The sequence below is a fragment of the Mirounga leonina genome, unplaced genomic scaffold, assembly GCF_011800145.1.
Source record: "Mirounga leonina isolate KUSES-001 unplaced genomic scaffold, KU_Mleo_1.0 Mir_176, whole genome shotgun sequence".
Classification (NCBI taxonomy): Eukaryota; Metazoa; Chordata; class Mammalia; order Carnivora; family Phocidae; genus Mirounga; species Mirounga leonina.
This window is the reverse complement of record NW_023270454.1, coordinates 24,964,065-24,983,840: the sequence shown is the minus strand read 5'-3', so window position 1 is coordinate 24,983,840 and position 19,776 is coordinate 24,964,065. Positions and strand designations below refer to the sequence as shown.

The following is a 19,776-nucleotide window of genomic DNA, read 5'->3' as shown; positions in this document are numbered from 1 at the left end:
CAATAGTATTCACATCTTATTTTCAATGTAATTTTGATAATTATCTTCCCAATAACTCTTGGGTTGATTTTAATATTCAGTTAAATTCTGTTTAATATTCATTGATAGATATTTTAAATTTCTTGGATTAAATCAGAAAATAATGTTATGTGAAAATCCACTTAACATTATTTCCATGAATCATCAGTCTTGAGTCAGAAGAACTCTGGGAACCAGAAGAAAGCAAGCTTGTGATTCAAAAACCAAACAAGAAGCAGAAACCACACAATAATTTGAGCATGGAAATTTCAATTAGAAATTCCTAACTGTAACAGTGAATTAGAGTAATGGGTGATTATCTACTAAGAGTAAAGCATATTCTAAACAATATGGGAATAACAGATTAGGAGCAACTATTGCTCTAAGAGATGAGATAGTAAGCCTAAGGAAGAGACTCCTCTCCTGCATTATTGACACCCAGACCTCTTTGTAGAGGGTGGGAATGTCTATGGACATTCATCTAATGTCATTAGAGAGTAGAAAAATTCACTGAGGCTGTAAAGCTTCTAGAGGAGAAAATGTTCACAGGAGGTACCCTGCTGGAACCCCCTACTGAAAAGCCACTTAACGGTGTTGCTGGAGAAATCTGCCCATGGGAACTACCATGAGCTGCTATAAATCACAAGTTTTCGAGCCAAGGGACTAAGGTAGGAGTTGCATGAAGCCTAGGCACTAAGAAATTTGCACATAGTGCAGGAGTCGCCAAGAAATACACACCAGAACTTGGAAGAGGAACCTTCCTACTCTAGTGTTCTTCTAGGCTTCTCTACTAACAAAGCATGCCATCTGCCACAGGAGAAATGTTTACACATATATTATTGCAGAATTGTCATTTAAGGGTGATTAGAGAGGAGAAATAATGCATCAATAACTAGTACATTAATTTTCTCAAGAAAAATGCCAAATTAGGAAAACAAATGGTCAGCTGTCTGGTCTACTGCAAGCCACCTGTTTTGCACTACACACACTTTCTATCCTAATCATTCACCAATAAGGGGAAGAGAAGGAGATAAAATACAGAGAATAAATTCAAAAGTATCCCAGAGCTAGTGACATTGTTATTTTCAATTTGTGAAAACTCATCAAGCTCTAAATTTGTGGTTTATGAACTTGTCTGTAACATTTTTTTATATCTTAACAAAAATATTTAAAATACAATATCCATGTTGCAAAGTTTACTTTCTGATTATTAGTGCCTGTACATAACACTCCATAGAATCCATGTATTTAGCCCTATTGACACATATTTCTCTCTTTTGTAAATGCCTATTTAATTGCTATGCTCTGAATAGAAAATAATTTTATTTCCAGACCCTAAATAAAGGTTTTTTGAAAAAAAAGTTGATGAATGAGTTTATTTTGGAAGTAAAGACTTGTCAGTCATTCAAAACAGGTTTTTCTATTACTTCTTGGATGTTACCCATTTTTCTTTTAAATGAAGATAACCCATTATATATCAAGAAGCTGCTCCCAACAATATTCATTATTTTATGGTAAAAACCAAATGACCCCCTTTTCATTCACTAAGTTCTTGCCCTTCAGTTACATTTACTAGTTGGAGACCCAACGCTTATTCAAAACTGAAAATTAAATTGTCTTTTTTCTTCAATGGAAAATCATTCCACGTCTTAGAAGGTAGGTCATTTTAACAGTGTTGTTAACATAAGAATCCCCTTCTGTGGTAGACTGATTTCATCGACGGTCTCAATTGCTTTTAATGTCCTTTGCTCTATAACTTTCTCCTTTCTTTTTTTATTATGTTAATCACCCTACAGTCCATCATTAGTGTTTGATGTAGTGTTCCATGATTCATTGTTTGTGTATAACACCCAGTGCTCCATTCAGTATGTGCTCTCTTAATACCCATCACCAGGCTAACCCATCCCCCCATCCCCCACCCCTCTAGAACTCTCTAGTCTTCTCTTCTTTGCCTGAGTTTTTCTGTGTCAGTTCCTCTGGTTAAGTGATGCTAGCAAATGTGATGCAAGCAGGGGCAGTGAAGAAAGGAAAGTGCATTTCTGCTTGCCCTGTTCCATGCCCTGTCCTGCTCTCCCTTGGATCCTTGCCATCAACAAGAACAGAAACCGAGATTAGCCTGCTAGAAAGTGAGAGACCACATGGAGTAGAGCTAAATCATCCCAACTGAGGCCGTTCCAGACGAAGCAGTTCTTAGCTTACACACAAGTTTAAGTACATAGGAGTGAGAAAATTTAGCAAGGCTGGTGTAGTTCAATCCAGATCAGCAGGACCTCCAAGCCGACCCAAAACCTTGCAACGGATAATGAATGGTCAGAACTTTAAGTCATTAAATTTTGGAATTATGTAGCAATGTCTATTTAGTGTAACTTTTTACCTCTGGCTGAAGTTTTCTCTTGGTTCTTTTTTTAATTATTAGAATTTTGTTTTGTTCTCTTAAGAAATAATCTTCATAAAACTTCACTAGAGTTACTGCATAGGCAAACTGAATAATAACCAAGAGGCCACACTGATATTCTTATATGAAGTGGTCACTTGGATTTCTCAATAGCTAAAGAGCATTTTTCTTCATATCCACAATGAGATATTATGAATCTAAATCGCATTACAACGAAAATGTAGAATATTATATGCCATGAACTTTAAAATTACTTAGGATGAGTTCAGAGCTTAAATTTAAAATCTACAAATGTTAAGTCTGCTAAATAATATAATCGATGACAAATTAAATTAATTAAATATACAATAGTAATGTTCTGATTTCATTAAGAAAGTTTGCAAGTTTTAAATTAAAAAAAAAAAAATGTTTTTTTTTAAATCACTTGGAGCCTGGGTGGCTCAGTCCGTTAAGCATCTGCCTTCGAGTCAAGTCATGATCTCAGGGTTCTGGGATCGGGCCCCATATGGGACTCCCTGCTCAGTGGGGAGTCTGCTTCTTCCTCTGCTCCTCCCCCTGCTTGTGCTCTTTCTCCCTCTCTCTCTCTCAAATAAATACATTTTTTAAAAAAAGAGAAATTTAAAATCATTTGGAAATATTTTACAATATAAAGGTGATAATTCAATAAATGTAGACTTTCTGTTTCACTATGTGTAAACTAACCCCCAGGTTGTTATTAAGTAACATACTAAGTGTGATGACTATCAATGAAGAAGTAGTGATGAATAGCTGCACAAAACTGAGCAGTCCCATGTTCTGAATCATCCTGAAAACTTGGGGAAAGGACCTCGTGATTTTATAATTACTTCAGAAATATTGTGTATATGAGACATTTATTACTGAATCTTTCTTCTGTGTGCACTTAGATGATACCACCCTTATTGGTTCAGCTGCCTTTGATAAGTTAGGAGAGAACGGGGAAGTATTGTTCGGCTAATTGCACACCCCACTGCTAAAATATAGATCTTATTCGAAAACAATGACTCCTTTTTATATTAATGCTGTCTGTCTGTTTCCGAGATAAGAATAAACAAGACTTTAAAAAATGAAGAGAATTAAATACCTTCTTTAAGACTATTTATTTTTTCCAGAAATGTTTATTGGGTAGCTCCTCTTTACATGCCACTTTGAATCTCAGGCAAAGACTGCCTAGCTGTCTTTTCAGATGTCCTATGGGAAGGGATAATTTCCTTTTATCACAAAGAAAAATATAGAATCGGTATTGAGGACCTGAATAAAGATGGTCCTTTATTCTACTCCTAATCTTAAAAAAAGTTTTCAACTCTCCAATTCAATGTATGCTTATGTAGAACAAAAATGTTTACAGAATTTATAGGATTTGATTATTTATCATCTTGAAATGTTTATTTTTCTTTCTACTTACTCCTTCTGCTTTCTTCAGCTGTGTTGGATGATATTATATATCCACACATGTATACTTTTCCCACCAAAACTGAGATTCTTAGAGAAGCCTTGTTGTTGCTTTTGTTAACAACACTTCAATTTGGGCGCCTGGGTGGCTCAGTTGGTTAAGCGACTGCCTTCGGCTCAGGTCATGATCCTGGAGTCCCTGGATCGAGTCCCGCATCGGGCTCTCTGCTCGGCAGGGAGCCTGCTTCTGCCTCTGACCCTCCCCCCTCTCATGTGCTCTCTCTCTCATTCTCTCTGTCTCAAATAAATAAATAAAATCTTAAAAAAAAAAAAAAAACACTTCAATTCTAATTATTTATTTAAGTCACCAACTTTTTGAAAAATCGAAACTCGGATTTGAAATCCAGCTTTGTCACAGGCTGGTTTTAAGAAAGTGGAGAAAGTTGTTTCTTCTCTCCAATCGTCTTTGTCCAAATATGCAGAATGGGAATGAAAACATTGGCTCACTTTATCTCACAAGCAGATATAAGGAGAAAATGAAAATGAAATGATGTTTTGGAAAGCACTTTGTAAATTACAATAAAATGTGAGACCATAATCCTCTTAATGATAAGGAATTAATAGTTTGTATATTGACACATCTAACTTTGCATGCATTGCAGGTTTCCAAATGGGAGGTAAACTTGTTAAAGTAACAAGGAATAAAACTTTATAATTATTTCTAACAGTTCATTCCAACATCAGCCATCAGTATATTTTTCACACAGTAGGTAAAATTAAGATGTTCTGAAGTTCTTTTATAAGTGAAGCTGTATATTTTTGCTTCTGTTCAGAGGGACTGCTTCTCTAATGGTTTCTTTTCTTTGGGCTACACAGGCTCAGATAGCTTCATTGCTCAGATGATAGTTTCACCTTTAGAGAAAAATAGGAAAGAAAAGTGTAACTGGAAATAAAGCTGTCTTTCCTCATTTGGAAACTTTCTACACATTTCTAAAATTATCAAAAACGAAAAAGGAAAAAGTCATTTGAGACTACGAATCTCAAATAATTAGTACATCTCTGCTAAAAACATTTTACATCTAGGAGCACCTGGGTGGCTCAGCTGGTTGAGTGTCAGACTCTTGGTTTGGGCTCAGCTCTTGGTCTCCTGGTGGTGGGATTGAGCCCCTTCTTGGGCTCCGTGCTCAGAGAGGAGTTGGCTTCAGAGTCTCTCTCCCTCTCTCGCCCTCCGCTTGTGCGCATGCGCACTCTCTCTCAAATAAATAATTTTTAAAAAATAAAATTAAATTAAAAAATAAAAACATTTCACACCTGTTAACATTTATGAGAGAAAAAAGACATGTGGTGCACTAATAGAAAATGTCATGTGAGAGTTTTAAATTTTATATCAAAAAAGAATATCTGATTGTTTCCCCAGTCTTGTCTCCTGCCATCAGGCTCTATCCACAGAGGCCTCTTTTGGTTTCTTTCCAGCAATCCAGGATCCTTCCCACCCTGCAGTCCTCATATCTATTGATTGGCATACACCTTCCAGAATATCTCCTATATTTCCTTGAGATATTACATTAAATCGCTTGTTGGATAACATAAATTAGGGGTCCATTTGTATAATCTGTCATATCACTCTATGCTTTTTATTCTTAATTTTTAGTATAATTGCTATTAGCTTTTAAATTTTGTGTGACTACTTATAATGATTGATCTCCACAGTCTTATCCGTGAAGGCAGAGAGTGCGTAGTTCACCACATGTCTCCAGCATGTAGCACAGTGCCTGGCATATAGGAAGTGTGCAATGGGCATTTTAACGTGTTAATAAAAAAAAAAAAATAGTAATTTCTCTTTTTTTTAATTTCTCAGGCTTTTTTTTTTAAAGATTTTATTTATTTATTTGAGAGAGAGAGAATGAGAGACAGAGAGCATGAAAGGGAAGAGGGTCAGAGGGAGAAGCAGACCCCCAGCTGAGCAGGGAGCCCGATGTGGGACTCGATCCCGGGACTCCAGGATCATGGCCTGAGCCGAAGGCAGTTGCTTAACCAACTGAGCCACCCAGGCACCCCAATTTCTCAGGCTTTTATTTGGAAAATTACTTATTATAAATAACATTTAAAAATATACCATGCTGAAAACAAGTTTATTTTACCTTTGACTAGATTTTTTATTAAGTGATAGATCATAAAGTGTTGCTATTTAGATTTATCAGATCGTGTTATGCTGTAGCATTCCAGTTTTACAACCAACAAATATTCTTAAACCTTAAATTATTGATTTCATTGGATTCCATGGCAAATATTTTATTTAAAGATGGTTATCAAAATTAAATTCAATCCTGATATATCATGTGGTTAGTTTGCTGGATTATATCAGTTCAAGCTGTCAAGAAAGAGCTTGAATGGCCCAATATTTTTTTCCAAGCTAACACATAAGACTGCTCTAGTTTTGTGAATGCTGGCAGAAGACATGAGATTCAAATGAGAGACAAAGGTCCTTCTTATGGGTGGTGCAGCAAGCTGCATGAGCTTCACTCTTGCATCAGTTTCCCTTGCCCTCTCAGCCTTACGGGAGCAAGGCAGAACAGCTTAGGTCAATGCTGCAGACAGAAAGCAAACCCGAACTCTGGAGGGAGATTGTTTCTGTTTTCAAAGACTGTATACTACATAAATACCCTTACAAATATAGCCCAGAACGAAAACCGTCAGTGCCTCTGTTCACAAGACATGCAAAAATATTAGAGACTCATGGAAAACTGTTTTCTAATGTACTCTTATATAAATGTATATCTTGCAGTTTATACTTTGAAATAATCATTTTTGTTGATCTTATCAGAGCAGTACATGTATGTGTCAGAAAATTTTTATTTCATAGGTAAACTTGGGCTCACTAAGTATTACACCAATTAAAAAGTGTACTGGCTTGTTGAAACTCTTCTTGCTAATAACAAATAGATAACAATATGCAATCTTAAGAATGTTGAATGTCGGCTTTCCTTCTTTTGGATTATATTTCTAGAGTTAATCATGTTGCACATTTGTCAAGTGCTCTGTTGGATGCGTAAGACTTACATATGCTCTAATCATAGAACTGCAATTTTATTATAGAATGCTTAAGCTGGTAGCAGTGATAAAGATGATTTAGAGGTGTACATCATGTATAACATCAAAAATCAGTTATATCTCTTTTCCTTTCCCAACATGTGCTATCGGCCTCAGAAGGAAGCTGATCCTATCCCTGTTTCAGCCCAACTTTGCTCTAAATTTGAGAAACTTGAGGTGATTGCATGATTGAAGTCAGTAAATGCAAGCCAGCTTTCCCAAATCTAGTACAGGACTGCTTTAAACAAGAGTGAGGAGGATCATTTCAGTGGGGACAGAACATTGTTCGTGCCGTAGAAACCTAAATTGGAAATCAAATGATAAGGGGTCGAAATTGAAGATGAAGACTCTGCCACAAATTTCATTCTTGAAATGATAAGGCAGCTTGCTTTCATATTTATATGGAATTACTAACTTAAATCAATTTCTTCTGTAATTTATTTCATTTATATTTTGGTTGTGGATGAACTTTTCTCTGTGGAGATTTTTATGTGCTGTAGTTTCTACACGGTAATTTCAGGTGCAGATACAATAAAAAATTGACTAGGCCTGTCTTCTATTTTCTATAGCCTCTTTTCTCTTCATAAGACCAAATAGCCATCATAATTAAATTTTAAGGTTATGAGAGAAATATGTAAAATTACTTGTAAGATAATTCAATTCAGCATATTTGTTCTATTAAGGAATAAATGGCCACAAAAGATCTGAATAATTTCCCCAAGGTGATAGAGTAGGTGAGATCAAGCAATAAAAAATATATAAATATAACTTCCTATATCAGTCAATTATTTAATTCATCACCTAAGGTTTTCTTTGTAATTTAATCTTTAATACTCTATCAAGAAAATTGAGAAGACTTTTTTTTTTTAAGCTCTTGCCTAGTACAGAACATATGATAGCCATTATAGCTAATCTTCTAAGTGAGGACCATGTGTTGGACTAGAAGGAAAATATAGGTCAATTGCATCATGTGTGGCATCAATGGCATAGTGAGAGCTGGGGGTTACTCAAAGTGTTGACTGAGAACAATGCTTTGGACCAGAGATGCCATGATGGTCAGGTATGGTAGACTTTTAGCCATTGATGAATAAACAGCAGAAACACCTCCAGGTCAAATTATGAGAGCAGAGGCTATAGAGGGGACAGAGAGAATGGAGGAGGGGTATCCAGAACCCTGGGGGATACCATGCTCATTCTAAGATGCCTGGAAAGCCAGGGTAGGGGAAGTGGCTTTTATTTTTTTAATTATTTATTTATTTATTTTTAAAGATTTTATTTATTTATTTGAGAGAGAGAGAATGAGAGACAGAGAGCATGAGAGGGAAGAGGGCAGAGGGAGAAGCAAACCCCCTGCCGAGCAGGGAGCCCGATGTGGGACTCGATCCCTGGACTCCAGGATCATGACCTGAGCCGAAGGCAGTCGCTTAACCAACTGAGCCACCCAGGCACCCGGGGAAGTGGCTTTTAAACACTAGAAGGTAAATGCCTTTTCCTAGATGTCTTTAAAATTCATGAGATGGGATGCCTGATGAAAATGGGACATAGGCACATAACCCAGGTGCAGGCAAGGCAGGTTTGAGTATAAATGGAGGGGACTGCATGCCAGACAGTGGTGGGTGCCTGATGTGGATCACCTTTCACATCCTCACAAAATTTCTAGGTGGTGGCAAGATGATCCACATTTAAAAGATGAGAAAACTGAGGCTCAGAGAGGTGACTTCCCACTGCTAGGGGGCAGCAGGGCCCAGAGCTTGAGCCAACCTTGCCTGGTAGGCTTGATTCTTTTTCAGAAGGTATTACCTATAGGCAGGTGCCTGCCGTAGGAAGCCCCAGTGAATACAATAAATGATACAATAAAAGAAGCAAAATACAGAAGTGATATTGTGAGGGGGTTTGCCACGGCCCTGGCCTGATAGAGAATGAGGGAGTGGTTTCCTGAAGCAGCTGGACAAATGGGCACAGATATAAGATGTGGTGGGATGCTCCAGCTACTCAGCTGCAGTTGGGAGGAGCATCCGAGGGATTCTTAGATTCTCAGCTTGAGTGTGGATTTCCCAGCCATCAAGGAAGAAGGAAGGGAAGTGATCTTCCATTTCTTCTCCGCACTGATGAAGCATTCCTGGTTTAGTAGGTGGGGAGAGGGAGGAGTGGGGAGTGAGAAGAAGGCACTTTTTCTTCAGTGGCCAGAGAGGCAGGCAGCCACGCTCAGCACCACACCTCAGCGCTGAGGTGGCCTGATCCCCCACCTCCCTGAAAGCAACACAGCGTGTAGAGGACTGGCGAAGGCACTGACCAGTCCCTCACAGGCAACAACTCGCACGTGAGTCTGAGGACATTCGGACATGTCTCAATAGTTAATGTGTGGTATGGAGTGCCTTTCCATCAAGGTGTGAACTCTATGAGGGTAGCGAGTGTATCTTTTTTTTTTTTTTTTAAGGATTTATTTATTTTTTTGAGAGAGAGAGAGTATGCAAGTAGGGGGAGGGGCAGAGGGAGAGAATCTTCAAGAAGACTTCCTGCTGAGCACAGAGCCCAATGCAGAGCTCGATCTCACAACCCAGGAGATCATGACCTGAGCTGAAACCAAGAGTCAGATGCTCAACCAACTGAGTGTGGATTTCCCAGGCACCATCCAGGTGCCTCCAGGGATCATATCTTCTTTAAAAGCGATGGTCTTAGATCAGATTTCCCCACGAGTACAATCTGAGGCTCCTTTGGGAATGTTCTCAGGAGCAATACCTGTGAGAATGTGAGGGAAACAGCACATGGGAGACGGAACAGATGAATGGTGACGTGATTAGAACAGAGGCCTCAGCTGACACATGGGGAGCTTGGAGGGGGGTAGATACAGGCTCCCCACCAGGAGCAGGAGGTGTCGATTTCTATTTCTTTAAATTTCTTCTTTAATCTTGTATGTGTTTACCTAACAAATAGTTATTTATAACTTACTACATACACTGTTATAGTAACTCTAGCCTCTATTGCAAATTAGCTAAGAATTAGCAATATATTATATGTTTTTATTTATAAATGAATTTTTCTATCCATTTAAATATTTATGAAACACCCATTAGGGAATATACAGTATTCAAGGTCCTGTGTATATAAAAGTGAACCAAATAACCAAAAAATCGTCTGCTATCAGGAAGCATAATTACAGTTAGGAGAATCAAACAGTAAACACATGAAAGAGCTCATTTCTGAGTGTAAAATTATAGGGAAAAATTAGGCTGGAAAAGTTACTTTGGATGGAATGGTCATGCAAGGCCTCTCCAAGAGGGCATACCTTACTAACGTAACTATAAACTTGAAAAAGAACCAGCCATGGGAAGGGCCAAAAAATAAAAATAAAAAAGAGAACAGAGAGAGATGCTGAAACTCAAAGCCTCAAAGGCCAGAGACCCTGGAGTTAATTTTGTGAATGGCACAGCACTTACTTTAGGCTGGATAAGTTCATCTAGAGACAAGAGAAGGGGATTAAAGCTGGCACTGCCAAAATCTAGAGGTTGTTAGAGGAGGACGGGTTGGCAAACAGGAAGACTGAGGATCAGCCAGAAGTGCACATATAAAACCAACAAAGTGTGGGAAGCCAAGAGAGTAAAGAGATTCCTCACACTATGTGCCTTCAAATAACTAACAACTTCTAACGCAGAAATTTCACTTAGTTGGGAAACTTGAGAAGAAAATAAATACAAAATCAAAAAACAAAGTACAACTTTAATGTTACTTTAGAATAAAGGAAAAACAATAAAACGATATACATAAAAGTAATTTTAAGTTAATAAATTGAAATATTGTATCCATATTTTTAAAAGAAAAATTTTTATACCTACTGCTTTCAGGATAATAAATGATACGTAGTTCAGTGGCAAAGTAATAAAAGAATAAGGATTTATTTTATTTTATTTATTTATTTTTTTAAAGATTTTATTTATTTGAGAGAGAGAATGAGAGAGAGAGCACATGAGAGGGGGGAGGGTCAGAGGGAGAAGCAGACTCCCCGCTGAGCAGGGAGCCTGATGCGGGACTCGATCCCAGGACTCCAGGATCATGACCTGAGCCGAAGGCAGTCGCTTAACCAACTGAGCCACCCAGGCACCCCAGAATAAGGATTTATTTTAAAGTAAAATAAAATCAGTGGCATTTTATAGGGCTAAAAAAGTCAGATTTCTCTATCTTGCCCTTCACCAGAACTAAGCATATGGTCAGGGTGAATGAATTTGGTGCTTGAAATCCACCCTACTGAGTTCTACCATTGTGATATTCATTAGCGCGCCCACTGGCATATTAACATAAACTTGTGATATGGTTTTCTAAGTTCTTTTAACAAAGATAAAAGGTCATGTAGTTCACTTGCAGATTGGAAGTAGGGAAGACACAATATCTTTTTAGGGCATTACTTCAATGAGGGCATATAAGGCTATAAATCTTCAGAGGGAATTCCTGTTTCTGAACTGAGAAGGTGGTTGACAGTATTAAAGGATTGGGGGCCAAAAGGAAAAGTGTTGAAGCAGAATCTAAAATAAAAGCAAGAATTATGTGATGAAGGCAAATCACACACCTCTCCTTGTCTCAGAATTATCATCTACAAAATGGGAATATTAGTATAACTACCGTGTTACAAGACTGAATGATTCCATTTGTAAAAGATACTTACAAGTATGTCTGCAACACTGCAACTGTAACATAAGTATTTATTATTGGTGTTTTGTTATTTTAATTTTAATGGCTTAACAATTGTACCTTAAGATTGAGTACTGAATTTCAAGCCAGCTTGGAGCTAATTAAGGTACTAACAAATCTTTTAACCAAGCCTGAGGGAAACTATATCTATTGAACTCAAAATATAATCACAGAATTTCTTGGAAACCAAAACTAATGCAGCATCTAATATAATGCGTCCAACACTTAACGTGGTGGCCTAATCATATAAGAAGTGTTCACTAGATGATGATGCTGATGATAAAAAAAGAAGACCCAGGGGTAGGGTGGGAAAATGGGGAGACCAGAAGACAAATTCCCCGACAACTTCTTTAAATAGTATCCAGTTTAAGAAAACATACAGGCAAATCCACATGCAAAAAGTTGTGGGTGTTGTGTTTTGTTGGGTTTTTTTTAAAGATTTTATTTATTTATTTGACAGAGAGAGAGAGCGAGCACAAGGCAGAGGGAGAAGCAGGCTCCCCGCTGAGCAGGGAGCCCAACTGGACTGGGACCTAGATCCCAGGCCCCTGGGATCATGACCTGAGCTGAAAGAAGATGCTTAACCCACAGAGCCACGCAGATGCCCCCATACGCAAAAAGTTTTATTTACATTTCAAAAATATTAATCTGAGCTCTCCTTTAAAGAACACATTCCCTCAGCATCTTTTAAATTATAAATTGCAAATTTTGTTTCACATGTAACTTTTCTGGGACATATCTGGTCAGTGAACTAACAATATAAGTATAGAGAATGCAGAAAATACAATTAAGTCTGAAGGTCATTTTAAAGTATTAATTTTCAGGGCGCCTGGGTGGCTCAGTTGGTTAAGCGACTGCCTTCGGCTCAGGTCATGATCCTGGAGTCCTGGGATCGAGTCCCACATCGGGCTCCCTGCTCAGCGGGGAGTCTGCTTCTCCCTCTGACCCTCTTCCCTCTCATGCTCTCTGTCTCTCATTGTCTCTCTCACAAATAAATAAAATCTTAAAAAAAAAAAAATTTAAAGTATTAATTTTCTGTTAAGACTTTGAATAGAAACAAACAAAATATACAAAATATGAACTCAGTGTAGCTCAATTATATTTCATATATCATTGACTAATTAATTGAATCATTTTTATGTTGATTTTATTATTTAATCCTTATATATTACACTCCCAAATTCTTCTTATGTTTAAAGAAAGAAAATAGCTGAGTGCGTAAATTTAAAAAATGGTATGGGCTTATACTCATTAATTGCTATTTAAAATACTCTTGCTTGCAACTTATTAAACGCCTTAAAGTGGGAACTTCACAGTGTGGTTTTTATATTAGGTAAGCCTAATCTTTCCTGTGATATTTTGACATTCTTATTTAGCAATTATCTTGTCTTCGAATTTTAAAAAAATCAGATTAATAAAATTACTATAAATATTAAAGCTTAATTATTCTGTATGGATTCTGATAAACTTCCCAGTCTTGTTTTAGTATGAACCAAATGATCTGATGTTTAATAATCACATGATCCTGAGAAAGTTGGGCTCCTTGAATCTCAGTTTCCTCACTTTTAAACTAGGGTTAGTAAAACTGAACTTATTTGATTAAATAAATTTTGGTCAGTACATCTTCTAGTATAGTATCCATCACAAAATAGGCATTCGTTACAGTAGAAGCAAAGAAGGAATTTGGCAGAGTGACAAGGGCAAGGAGTTTGAAATCAGAACCCTGGAAAAGACTTGGATTCCATTCTGTACCCTTGGGTTCCATTTCACAAGTTAACTGGCTTCACTGATTAGTAAGAATAAAAATGTTATGTGGTTGGGGCGCCTGGGTGGCTCAGTTGGTTAAGCGACTGCCTTCGGCTCAGGTCATGATCCTGGAGTCCCGGGATCGAGCCCCGCATCCGGCTCCCTGCTTGGCAGGGAGCCTGCTTCTCCCTCTCCCGCTCCCCCGTCTTGTTCTCTCTCTCTCTCAAATAAATAAATAAAATCTTTTTAAAAAAAAGAACAAAATGTTACTGGGGCACACGAGTGACTCAGTCAATTAGGCAACAGACTCTTGATTTCGGCTCAGGTCTTGATCTCATGATCATGAGATTGAGCTCCATGTCAGGCTCTGCGCTCGGCATGGAGTCTGCTTAAGATTTTCTCCTCACTCTGCCCCTCCCTCGTTCTCTCTCTCTAAATAAATAAATAAAAAAAATCTTTAAAGTAAAGTAAAAAACAACAACAAAAAATGCTACTGTACCAAAGCAATTTTTTCCTTTTTCACTTATTATTTTATAAATATTATAATTGTGGACTGATATTTCTGAATATTTCTATAATTTGCTTCTTTCTATTTTTTTTTAAAGATTTATTTATTTATTTGAGAGAGAGAGAATGAGAGAGAGAGCACATGAGAGGGGGGAGGGTCGGGAGGGTCAGAGGAAGAAGCAGACTCCCTGCTGAGCAGGGAGCCCCATGCGGGACTCGATTCCGGGACTCCAGGATCATGACCTGAGCCGAAGGCAGTCGCCTAACCAACTGAGCCACCCAGGCGCCCTGCTTCTTTCTATTTTTTAATCTAATCTTCAGGGGATAAACCCCAAGGTTGTATTTGTGAAGTTCATGTTGAGATCTCTACATATTCATTACGTGATCCTTACGCAGGAGCCATGCTAATCTTCTCTGTATCTTTCCAATTTTAGTATATGTGCTGCTGAAGGGAGCACTGTACATATTCATTACTGTTTAAAATTTATGTAGTTTGCAGGGCAAAGTATACATTAGGAATGCACGTAAACAAGTTTAAGTTTAAAAGTTAGAACCATCTTATTTATTTTTTATTTCTTTAAGATAGGTCACCTAATATTTAAGAATTCAAGTTTGCATTATTACAGTCCGACAATACTCTTAGACTAAATTATTTTGATTTTTGTTGTTGTGGACACTAGACTGTAGCATGTGGCCAGATAAACAGGGACCAGAATGATTTGAGTCACTACCTATGTAACCAAAGTTATATTCGTCTTGTGAATTTCCTAACACAGTGTACACAGCTTTTTTTTTTTTTTTCTAATTTTTCTCAAGCTTCAAGCCTCACTCATGAAACTATCATAATAGGCATAGAAACTTTTTATCCACTTTACATAGAAAATGTATGTGCTCTTGTATCTTTTCTCCTCTCACTTAAAAAATACTCCTGTTTTGTTTGGGTTTTTTTTTTTAAGATTTTATTTATTTATTTATCAGAAAGAGAGAGAGAGCACAAGCAGGGGGAGTGGCAGGCAGAGAGAGAAGGAGGCTTTCCGCTGAGCAAGGATCCCAATGCCTGACTCGAACCCAGGACCCTGAGATCATGACCTGAGCCCAAGGCAGCCATTTAATCAACTGAGCCACCCAGGCATCCCATACTCCTCTGTTTTGTTTTGTTTTGTTTTTTTAATGTAATCTGCATATCACTTATATCAGAATCTCAATGAGTGCTTCTTTAAAAATATAGATTACTTTTTCCAACCCAGCTATTCATTAGATCTTGAAAGGGGTAAAGCACTTCACAATTAAACTCTTCCAGAGATGATTTTTAACATATAATAAGTTTTAAGACCCACTCCATATACGTTTGCCTTTTTGCCTTTCTTAGTGGAAAACAAACAAAGACTCCCCTTCATTTCCACGAAGGAAATAGTTTTCTTATCCATACTATCTCATATTTCTTTTGTCATTCCTTTTATAAAATGTCCTCCTTTGGGGTGCCTGGATGGCTCAGTCGGTTACGTGTCTGCCCTCCGTTCAGGTCATGATCCCAGGTTCCTGGGATGGAGCCGCATATCCGCCTCCTTGCTCAGCGGGGAGCCTGCTTCTCCCTCTCCCTCTGCCCCCCCCCCCACTCATGCTTGCTCTCTCTCTCTGGTGTTTTCTCTCTCTCAAATAAATAAATAAAATCTTTAAAAAAATAAAAATTAAAAATTACAAAAATTAAAATGTCTCCTTTATCTCCAGCATGCTTAAAAGCCCTAATTTATTGGCTTATGCAATGTTCATGTCAAGCCCTTTTTTATCACGGCTTTACCCAATCTAGAAGCAAAAGTTAAAAATTAGCCAAAAGATTCAGTTATCCAAGTGAGATATTAGGAAGTTTGTTAGCACTTCCTCCTCCACTTTCTCTGTTTATCCGCCTAAAATGCCTACATGATATCAAAAGTGCAACAACCCTCACAAAGGAAGGCACAGAATGAGAAATGAAGACTGGTTCCTGAAGCCATAGTTGATCAATCGTTCCAACTCCCAGTCTGCTCAATCTTGCCTTCTGTTATGAAAGACAAACATCCTTATTTATTTAAGACATTGGTTTTTGAATTTTCCGCTATTTGTAGTCATATTCAACCCCTAGCTAAGACAATGTGTGGATCTAATCAGGGACAATTTCTGCTTTATTTTTTAACTCTTTTGACCAAAATGTTTTTCAGGCATTTTCATTGCATTATCCTTCCTCCATTTTCTCAGATATTCTGTTAATATCAAAGTTAACACCTGGGAATTCTAGCTTTGGATACAAATGGATCCTGGATATCAATGGATGTCATCAAGATCTGGCAGTTTGTTGTTTCTATACCCCTGTTCTGATTTTTAACATTATATTTTTATTTTCAGGCTGACTCTCTCCACATGATAGCTCCTATAACAGAATTTCTGAAGATGTGACCCAGCAGTATATCTTTATAAATCTAAACAGAACGGAAAGAGCTCAACAGATTGATCAGTTCATCTAAAACCTGGGATTGATGTTGACTGCATGTTTTGATGAATAGACTGAGTTATGTGTGCTCCATCTGGAACTAAGAATGAGGTCAACTTCATCCAAATGCATGGACACAGAGTCATGGAGAGATGGCTATCTAAGAAGATAAAGAAATGCTGAGCAGGCAAAACTAAAAAACACAGCATAACACTTTCCACTTTACTATGACCTTAGTTTTGACTTTTTATATTTACTTGGAATGCTACAATATCTATTTTTTTAAAATGCCCTGTTTCCTATACTTAAGTTGCATTCTCAAGCCAATTGTTTCTTCCTGTGTCTAAGTCCCTTCAATACTTCCGTTTTGAACTATGCTTATGTAGGGGAAACTGAGCAGAACTTTCCACTAGTGCCTAAGGCAACAGAGTTTGGAATTTGAGACTACTCATGTAATCTGCCTTTTAGAAAATAAAAACAAAAAAAAAACCTCTTCAGAGGAAGAAAAAAGAATCCAGAGTGTCCATAACATATTTTTCTTATTGTCCACTATCCAACGAAAAATTAACCAGATAGGCAAATAGAAAAAGATGACCAAACTCAGGAGAAAAAAAAATCTGTCAATAAAAACTGATATTTAGATGACCTAAATATTGCAGTAAGTAAATAAGGACTTTACATAGGCTATTATAAATAGGATCAAAGGCTCAAAGGAAAATAAGGAATGGCAAGAAAAATAATTTCAGCTGAAATCATATATATATATACATATACATACATACACATATATATACATATATGTAATAAAAACTCCAAATAAAAAAATTAAGAGCTGAAAGTCAACAAATAAAATTAAATAATTAACTATCACTGAATAGAATTAGCATCAGATTGGTAATGCCTAAGGAAGTATCAGTAACTTGAATGTATTTAAATAGAAATTATGCTTTCTGAAAAATAAAGAGAAAAAAGCATTAAAGAAAATTTAACAGGGTGCTGGAGACCTGTGGAAAAAATATCCATGTTAAAATATATGCAATTTTAATACCAACAGAGAGAAGAGAGGAAATATAAATTAGAAAAAAAATATTTATTGACCCCAAATTTGGAGGACAATATCAATTTATGAATCCAAGAAACTAAACAAAATGGAAACTTGATAAATGCAAAGCAAACAATAATGATACCCAGGCACATTATAGTCAAATTGTGAAATTAAAAGATAAAGAGGAAATGTTTAAAGCAGGCAGGAGGGGCAGGGGGAGTGACACACTACATACAGTAAACGATAATGGGATTGACCACTTCATTCTCTTTAGATAAAGCATGAAATAAGAAAAAGAGGCCAGAAAACAATAGAATGGCATCTTTATATTATGAAAGGAAATGCAAATAAAATTGTGAGCACAGAATTATATATCTGGTAAAAATAACCTTTATAGATGAAGAAGTAGAGACATATTCAGATAAACAAAATAGAGAATTAATTGCTAGCTTATTTACTATATAAAAAATGCTAAAAGAGGTTCCTCAGGATGAAAATAAACACATAAGTAATATATACCATATATAAGTTTATACAGTATATAAAATATTATATATAATATATAAATATAAATTTATATAATATAAATCATATATATTATATATAATGAGTATATTATATATTAGACCACAGAAAACACAAGGTAGAAAATATTTCAAGCTAAGTGATAATTAAAATATAAGATTTCAAAATGTTAGAGTTACAGCTAATATATGTGCATGTAGATTTAAATGGTGTATAATAGGAAAGTAAGAAAAATTTAACCTAAATTAGCTAAGATCTCACCTTAAGGAGATAGAATATATAAGCAAATTAAACCCATATTAAATAGATGGGAAAAATAAATAAAGAGCAGAAACCAATACAATAGAATAAAAACAGAAAAAATAACAAAGCAAAACAGTATTTGAAAAGATTAATAAAATTGATCAAAGACAATACCTATTATATCCAAATTAAATAGATGCTATTATTACAGATACTAAAGACAAAGTTATAATAAAGTCATGTTTAAAAGATTTTATTGCTTTATTTGAGAGAGAGAAAGAAAGAGAGAGAGAGAGAGAGCAAGAATGAGGGGGAGGGGCAATGGAAGAGGGAGAGGCAGGCTCCCCGCTGAGCCGGGAGCCTGCCTCCGGGCTTGATCCCAGCACCCCGGGATCATGACCTGAGCTGAAGACAGACGCTTAACCAACTGAGCCACCCAGGTGCCCCTATTATAAAGTCATGTTTTCCATAACACTCTTATGTCCATAAATTTAAAAGTAGGAATTTAGAATAACAGACAAATTGCTTAAAAATCGCTCAAGTTAAGTTAATCAACAGGAAGCGAAATAGAAAATCTGAATAGCTCTATATTTCTCAAAAATTGTATTTATTATCAAAATCTTCCCCCACAAAGAAAGTTCAGAATTTAGATGTTCTCACTAGTGAAACGAATGAACTAATATACCAATCTTACACAAACTCTTCCATAAGTAGAGGAAGAAAGCACACCTCAGCATATTTTACGAGCTCAGAAAAACCTTGGTATCACAACATGACAAAAACATTACTAGAATAGAAAATTATAGCCTTTCATAAATATAGACATAAAAATCTTTACTAAAATATTAGTACTTGAAAGCAGCAACATATGTAAATGATAAAACATAAAGGATAATACAGTATGACCAAGTAGAGTTATTCCAGGAATGAAAAGTTAGTTTAAACCTTAATGAACAACATAATCTATAAATTATCAGAATAACATTATCACCTTAATAAATGAAGCAAAAAGATGCTGGACAATTTTCAACTCTCATTAATGATAAAATTCTCTGAATAGTAGGAGCAGGAGATAACTACCTCAATCTGATAAAGGATATCTTGGTCATGACAATAAATCATGACAAATTTGCCTTATCCAGGAACCTAAGGTTGGTGGATATTATAAAAATCAACTTACATTGAAAGATTAAGAGAAAAAATTCATAAGACCATCCCAAAAACTGCTGAAAAAATAACACATTTGATAGAAAAGAATCACCAATGGTAACATTTTCAGAACATTCAGAATAAAATAAACATCCTTTATCTGCCAAAAGATATTCAAAATGCCTAGAGTAAACATCATGTTTAAGGGTCAAACACTTAAAGCTTCCTTTGAGACTTGTAAGAAGAGAAAAATTCCCATTATCATCACTTTCATTCAACACTGTACTGGAGTTTCTAAAAGGTGCAGTAAGTCAAGGAAAAGAAATAAAAGCAGAGATAGGAAAGAAAGAACCATGCCAGTATTCACTGATGTTAGGAACAAATTATGAAGTTTCAATAAAGTATCAAGTGAAAATACATGTAACTCAGACATTTATGTCTTCAGCATGAGAAATATTGTTTAGATCAACACTTAAAGATTTCTTTTTTAAACTTATGAAT

General features: G+C 36.3%; 1 protein-coding gene and 1 non-coding gene across 4 annotated transcripts in view; both read right to left on the bottom strand.

Moving 5' to 3' along the window:
- FSTL5 (follistatin like 5) overlaps positions 1 to 19,776 on the bottom strand; it is a 684,607-nt gene that overhangs the window by 211,373 nt on the left and 453,458 nt on the right. The window lies entirely within an intron of this gene.
- On the bottom strand, positions 14,198 to 14,307 carry LOC118022615. Its single transcript, XR_004682530.1, has one exon. It is a non-coding gene; the product is annotated as a U6 spliceosomal RNA (small nuclear RNA).